This window comes from Mytilus galloprovincialis, chromosome 5, assembly GCF_965363235.1.
Source record: "Mytilus galloprovincialis chromosome 5, xbMytGall1.hap1.1, whole genome shotgun sequence".
NCBI lineage: Eukaryota > Metazoa > Mollusca > Bivalvia > Mytilida > Mytilidae > Mytilus > Mytilus galloprovincialis.
Genome location: NC_134842.1, coordinates 26,851,775 through 26,857,940, shown reverse-complemented (window position 1 = coordinate 26,857,940; position 6,166 = coordinate 26,851,775). Strand labels below are relative to the sequence as shown.

The 6,166-nt window shown below is 33.8% G+C and overlaps 1 long non-coding RNA gene across 2 annotated transcripts; it reads right to left on the bottom strand.

Annotated features, from left to right (window-relative positions):
- Window positions 1-240: 240 nt before the first annotated feature.
- On the bottom strand, window positions 241-5,681 carry LOC143075507 (uncharacterized). 2 transcript variants are annotated; one of them, XR_012978332.1, is made up of 3 exons: window positions 5,536-5,681; window positions 5,128-5,227; window positions 241-1,996 (listed from the first exon to the last, which is right to left on the bottom strand). It is a non-coding gene; the product is annotated as an uncharacterized LOC143075507 (long non-coding RNA). The 2 variants fall into 2 exon arrangements; XR_012978331.1 differs by lacking the exon at window positions 5,536-5,681 and having other exon boundaries at window positions 5,128-5,521.
- Between the last annotated feature and the right edge of the window lie 485 nt (window positions 5,682-6,166).

The window sequence follows — 6,166 nt, the reverse complement described above, 5'->3', positions numbered from 1 at the left end:
TCTTGACTTATACTAAACATTTTCAAAATAGTCACCGGCTCAAGCAACTATATATACAAGATTTTGACTATTTAAAAATATTAATTTCAATCGGATATCATGTGCGCTTTTGGTATTTTTTTATTATTTTAAGAAAAGTAAATTGAGCAATTATGTTGCGAGCAACTCATTTTTGTGTTCTTGAAATCAAAGGCAACATTGTTCATCCCAAATTAGACAGAAACCCACAAGTACAAAACAACCACACATACAATTTATAACTTTTTTCTGACGCCACAAAACGTTATTGAAGATTCATACAAAGAAACAATTACATTAGAAATATGTTTATTTGCACTTAAAGACGCAAATGGTTTTGCCGTCGTCGTTAGCAAACACTAGTTTTCCTGAGTTGTGATCGAAACATATTGACCAAGGATTCGAAATGTTATCTATTTGTCCAAGAACAGTATCGACGTATGAACCACTTGAGCTTACACGGTGAATATTATTGGAGTGACATCCGGGTATATATAGGTTACTCTTGTTGTCCATGGCGATTGCCATTGGTCTAGAAAGACCGGGCGAACTATAAACAAATATTTCCTGCCCATCAAAATTAACACAGAATACTTTGTTCTGATCTGAATAAATTAGATTGTCGTTGACTACATTCATGTACCACATTCTTGTCGGTTTCTTAACTTTAACTGTGGTTTGATGAGTGCCTTCTGTTGTCAATATATAAAATTCATTGATGCCACCAACCAAAATCTTGTCTTTGGTTGCCACTATTCCGTAACAGTTTCCCGGTAACTCAACAGCTTTCCCGGGTTTTAGATTGTCCGCATTGATAAAACGAATTGAACTACTTTTCGGCATAGTAGTGACGGCTTGTGCTTTTTCATCTGGAACTGTGGAAATGTCCCAAGGAGCACCGAATAATGGGCAACTCGAACTGAATGTCCCGCTCAAGTCATACTCTAAGATGCTATTATTTCTGTAATTACACAACAACAACTTACCATCCTTTGTTGCTGTCATACCGGTAATTTGCATTTGAGGACTAGTATCAACATCGAATTTGTTTTCGAATTCTAAGGTGCTAAAAGTGATGTTTGGATCTGGTAAGACTTGAGCAAATCTGAGTTTTGGTGAATTGTATGTGATTGAACACGTATCGTTTCTTAATTGTATATTTCCTAATTGTTCCCTGAAGGTAAACCCACTATTAGATTCTTTGAACTGTAATATTGGTTTGTGCATTGTTCGTATTGTCTTTTCTATCCGTTGATCCATGTTGGCAATGCCAGTCTTTACTTTATGAAGTAGCAAGAACACCTGCTTTTTAGAGCCATTAGTTGTCGTATATGAAATCTGCCGTTTAAGTTCTTCTGCTTCCTTCTCCATATTCAACATGGCTTCTTTCTCAGATTGTAATTCTGCCTGCTGTGCATCCTTCCTTTCTTTTAGGTCGTTCAACAATGAACGTTCTAACTTCTCTACATATGCGATCACATTATCCTTCGCTTTCTTGATTCTTTGTTTGAGTGTGTTCTCTTGTTCTAAAATACCATCGCTATGCTTCTTGCGTACGTTTGCAATCTGTTTAGAAGAAGTAATAATATTATCCAGCTCCTCGCTTAAGTCAGTCAGCAGAGTCGAGTCTTTGATGTCTTTTGATGCAATATCAATTGGCACAATTGTTTCACAGTTTCTGTGGTATTCAGTCATACATGCTCGGCAACATAGTGCATCGTGATACGTACAAAATAAATCAAGGAAGAGGTCTGTGTGATTATCGCAATATTGCTGAGAGGTAGTTATAGCTCCAGGAACAGACAACGCATGTTCCAAGTCAACCACATGATGCGCAGCCGATACTTTTATAACGCGATGAGCATCAACACATTCTTTGCACAACGGTTCTTCACAATCGCTACACCAGGATAAAGCAGAAGACGAAGTCTCTTTTCTGGTGCAAGGTCCACAAAAGGTATTTGAAGCCATGTGGGGACTGGAAATAAACAAATTTAAACTATGTTACATACATATTTATTAAATTGATAGATAATGATCTAGTTCAGATTTGTCATATCATTATAGAATTTAGGTTGCAACTCTGTCAATTTAAGTTTCACGATGACGGTTTTTATTGTCCTAATCAAATCCTTTTAAAGAAACCTCTACACACATTAAGACTTTCAGGTAAAAATATTTATTTAAATACATCAAAAGACACAATTAAGCTAGGGCTAACCGTTCGAGGGCAAGTAAAGTACCAGCTTAAGCAGGAAACACATGTGGTATAGCCCCAGTCACACTGTCACTTTTCAAGAGCTACATTTTACTACATTTTGAAAGCGTAGCAAAACGGGAATATACATAACGAAGCGTATCGAAAGTAGTGATATTTTGTTCAAAACGGGACCTGCCCCGTATGTTTTGAAAATTCAACAACAAACGTCGCGAAAATTGAAACGAAGTAGAGACCTAGTAAAAACGTATCAAAGCTAAGCGGGACGTAACAAAACGTGCTAACTACGTATCGAAACGGATCACAATGCGTGGTAGAAACGTGGGTCTACACGTACTTATACGTAGCAAAACGTAATAAGAACGTAGCACAAACCTGGTAAAACATAGCTATAAAAATAATGGGACATTTTTATTCAAACCGTAGTTTTAAAAACGTAGCATTTTAAAACGTAGTAAAACGTGACAGTGTAAGAGTGCCAACTCTCCATCAAAGTCAAAATTTGTAAAAAGTAAAGAATTAAAGGTCAAATTACGGCCTTCAACACGAAGCCTTGGCTCACACCGAACATCAAGCTATAAAGGACACAAAATTGACTAGTGTAAAACAATTTCAACAGGAAACCCAACGGTCTAATCTATATATAAAAAAAAAACCAGAAACGATAAACACATATGTTTATGTATCGAATTTTCATAATATGTCATCAAAAACAATTGTTTTCTTATACTTTTTACAGCTGACTATATGGTATTACTGGGTGCCGATTGGGACTTGAACTTTTTGTAATCAAAATCAATTTTGTGTACACAAAATTCAATTCTGTCATAACAAAATAATTTTTGTCTTACAAAACTATGTGATACAGACTTGTTTTATGAGAACTTCAATTTTGTAATGACAAAATTCATTTTTGTAGACAAAATTCATTTTTGTCAAACAGGTATGCAAAATTGACTTTTGTTACCTGATATGGAAATTAAAACACAAAAGTAAATTTTGTGAGACAAAATTGAATTTGTACGCAATTAACATGTTGATTTAATTAGCATCCTGTGATTTTGTAATTAAAATTATTTTTTTTGTGTAGACAAAATTGAGTTTTGTTAGACAGAAGTGAAAATTTATCACAAAATTGACTTTTGTGACAGAAGTCAATTTTGTGTCACAATGACAAAATTCAATTTTCTCTACAAAATTAAATTTTGTAATTACAAAATTCAATTTTGTGTTTATTTTTGCGTAGACAAAATTGACTTTTGTGACAAAAATGACCTTTGTGACACGAAATTGACTTTTGTGTAAAATTTTCACTTCTGTTTAACAAAACTCAATTTTGTCTACACAAAAATAAACACAAAATTGAATTTTGTGACAAAATCTCAGTTTTGTATGAAAATTAGTTTACAGAATCCAAACTAAACTTATTTGCATACAAAATTGACTCTTGTCGCCCAATTTTCAAATTATGTAACAAAAGTAAAGTCTGTGTTACAAAAATGAATTTTGTCATTGTCCACTGAAAGATAATTTTGTATGACACAATTTAAATTTGTAGTATGCTACAAATTTTGTTAAACTGAAATCATTTTTGTTGAACAAAACTCACTTTTGTCCTACAAAATTGAATTTCAGTACAAACCCACAAGAGTCCCATTCGGCGCCCCGTAGGTATTGGGTTTGCGTATTGTTGAAAGCCATATATTTACCTGTACTCGTTTACGTCTTTGCACATTGGTCTATTTGATAGGTACCTCATAACAACCTTACCACAACTCCTGTCTTTGATATAAGCATGATTAGGCTTACAATTGTACATTTTTATTCTCTCTACAATATCAATATTCATCTTTGTACGCACATGGAGAGAAAGGGCCAGAATCTCAACCATTAGCTAGCTAGCGACGGTGATCTTGAGAGTAAAAAACTGGATCACCACCCTTGGCTATCGATGATCGAATTATTCAAATCTACCATTTTACAGTTACGATTTTAATCATCCCCAATACTCTCTGCTAGTTTATTTTTATTAGTCTTAAAAAATGGTGACACATGCAAAATATACCTATATATCATTATGTTCGGCCAGTCAATGATAAATAAAAAAAAATGAACCATTAACTCCTATTTCTCAAATTTGATTGTTTGAGCTTATTGTTCAGTGGCAAGTATTGTACACGTTTCCAGGATGGAAACAAATTACTTTTTAATGCAAAAAGCAAAAAAGAAATTTGTAGATTGCGATGAAGAGCTGGAAATTCGACCGCAAACGGAAAATTGAAATATGTTTGATAGGGGCAGGAATTTTGTATGCAGGGTCAACTGACTGGATGGCGTTGCATTCTCAATTTAGATGCATTGGATTTAACTTTACCATGAATACAACAGTACACGCCGCGGTACCCTAGCCATGATAGCAATTCCATTTAACGATTATAGTATGTTTTAATACTTCCCAAAACGTTTTCGGTGCCTCGTAACCTATTTTTTTTAAGTAGTGGAGAGTCTCCGTAGTGTTTCATTCTTGAATTTTCTTGATTAAGTCTTACAGGTCTTTTTATATGTTTAAAAATCGAACATTGAATGAGAATCCAACCCTACATATGATGCCAAAATGCTTTAAATATGGAGAATGCGGAAGTAAGTTATGATATATATATATGACTATAACAACGATATTGAGTCGAACTGAAAACGCACACATTTCACAACACGGATAAATGAAGTAATAAAAAAACTGTACATGTATACAACGTTCTACACGAAGCAGTATATTTTCCTAACATTGCAATGTACCGTAAACTAAGTTACTACACACATATATCGACTTTTAACAGTACAAAGTTCGACAATTCTCTTTATAAATATTTTATGTTGTGTGCAGCACTTACCTTGTCTATTACATGTATGTGTGTGTGTGTTTACTCGTACAATGGATCCTATTTTCATCGGGTAATAATCATTATAATGTCACTGATCAAATCCTCAATCCTGCGAAAAAAAACTAGATTAATAAACACAGGTAACCGTATTGTTTTCTTTAGGTTAATCAGTTATGTAGTGAGGTACAACACGGGATTTATCACAGTCCCTTGTCTCTGAAAAAATACCTGTATGTCTAAGTTCTTTAGAGTGTAACTTAGAGACAAGTGCCTGTGGGTTCTAGAAATGTGTGTTTTCTTGTCTGAAGTCCGCTGTATTGTAAATGAGTTACATGCACCGAACCGTAATTATCGGATTTTAAAAAGAATACAAATAAATGAGTATTATAGCACTAATACTGTAACTGTGACACTAACCTTCAATTGCATATCCAGAGTCGACTAGAGCGTTATAATAACCTCTAAAAATGATACGCTTGAACTATAATGTCTATAATTATATATTGCTGGTAGCAAATTAGTGTGACGTACTTACACTTACGTATGTGGAAATTTTCATTTATTAAATGTATCACTATTTAAGTTATACATATCAGTTAGATTATACAGTTGATTATGACTAAATTGTACAGGTATATTCATATTTGTAAAGCTACACTGCCTTTTTCCTGGGACATACTTGTCCATTTGTCACTTGCGTTCGTTGACCACACCTGGCTTGGTGGTAAAAATTTCAAGTCAAATGACCCTTTAATTATCGTTGAAAAATTTAACTTTATTAAATTAAAGGTTCTTAATAGTATCTTTTTCTAATTTTCTTTTGTATCTAAAAACATGCTTGAAAAAGATGCAAAATTTGCTTTAATTATTAAGTCACTTGATTTTCGTCTTTATAGTAACCTAATCGGGGCAAGTGGTCTGTTCATATAAAAAGCGATTAACTATAGTATAGCTATCATGAGTACTTGATAACAATAATTGAATTGATACTTTGCAGTGGATTTTTTTTAACAAGCCTATGTAAATAGTAGTAGAACACACCCGCGAC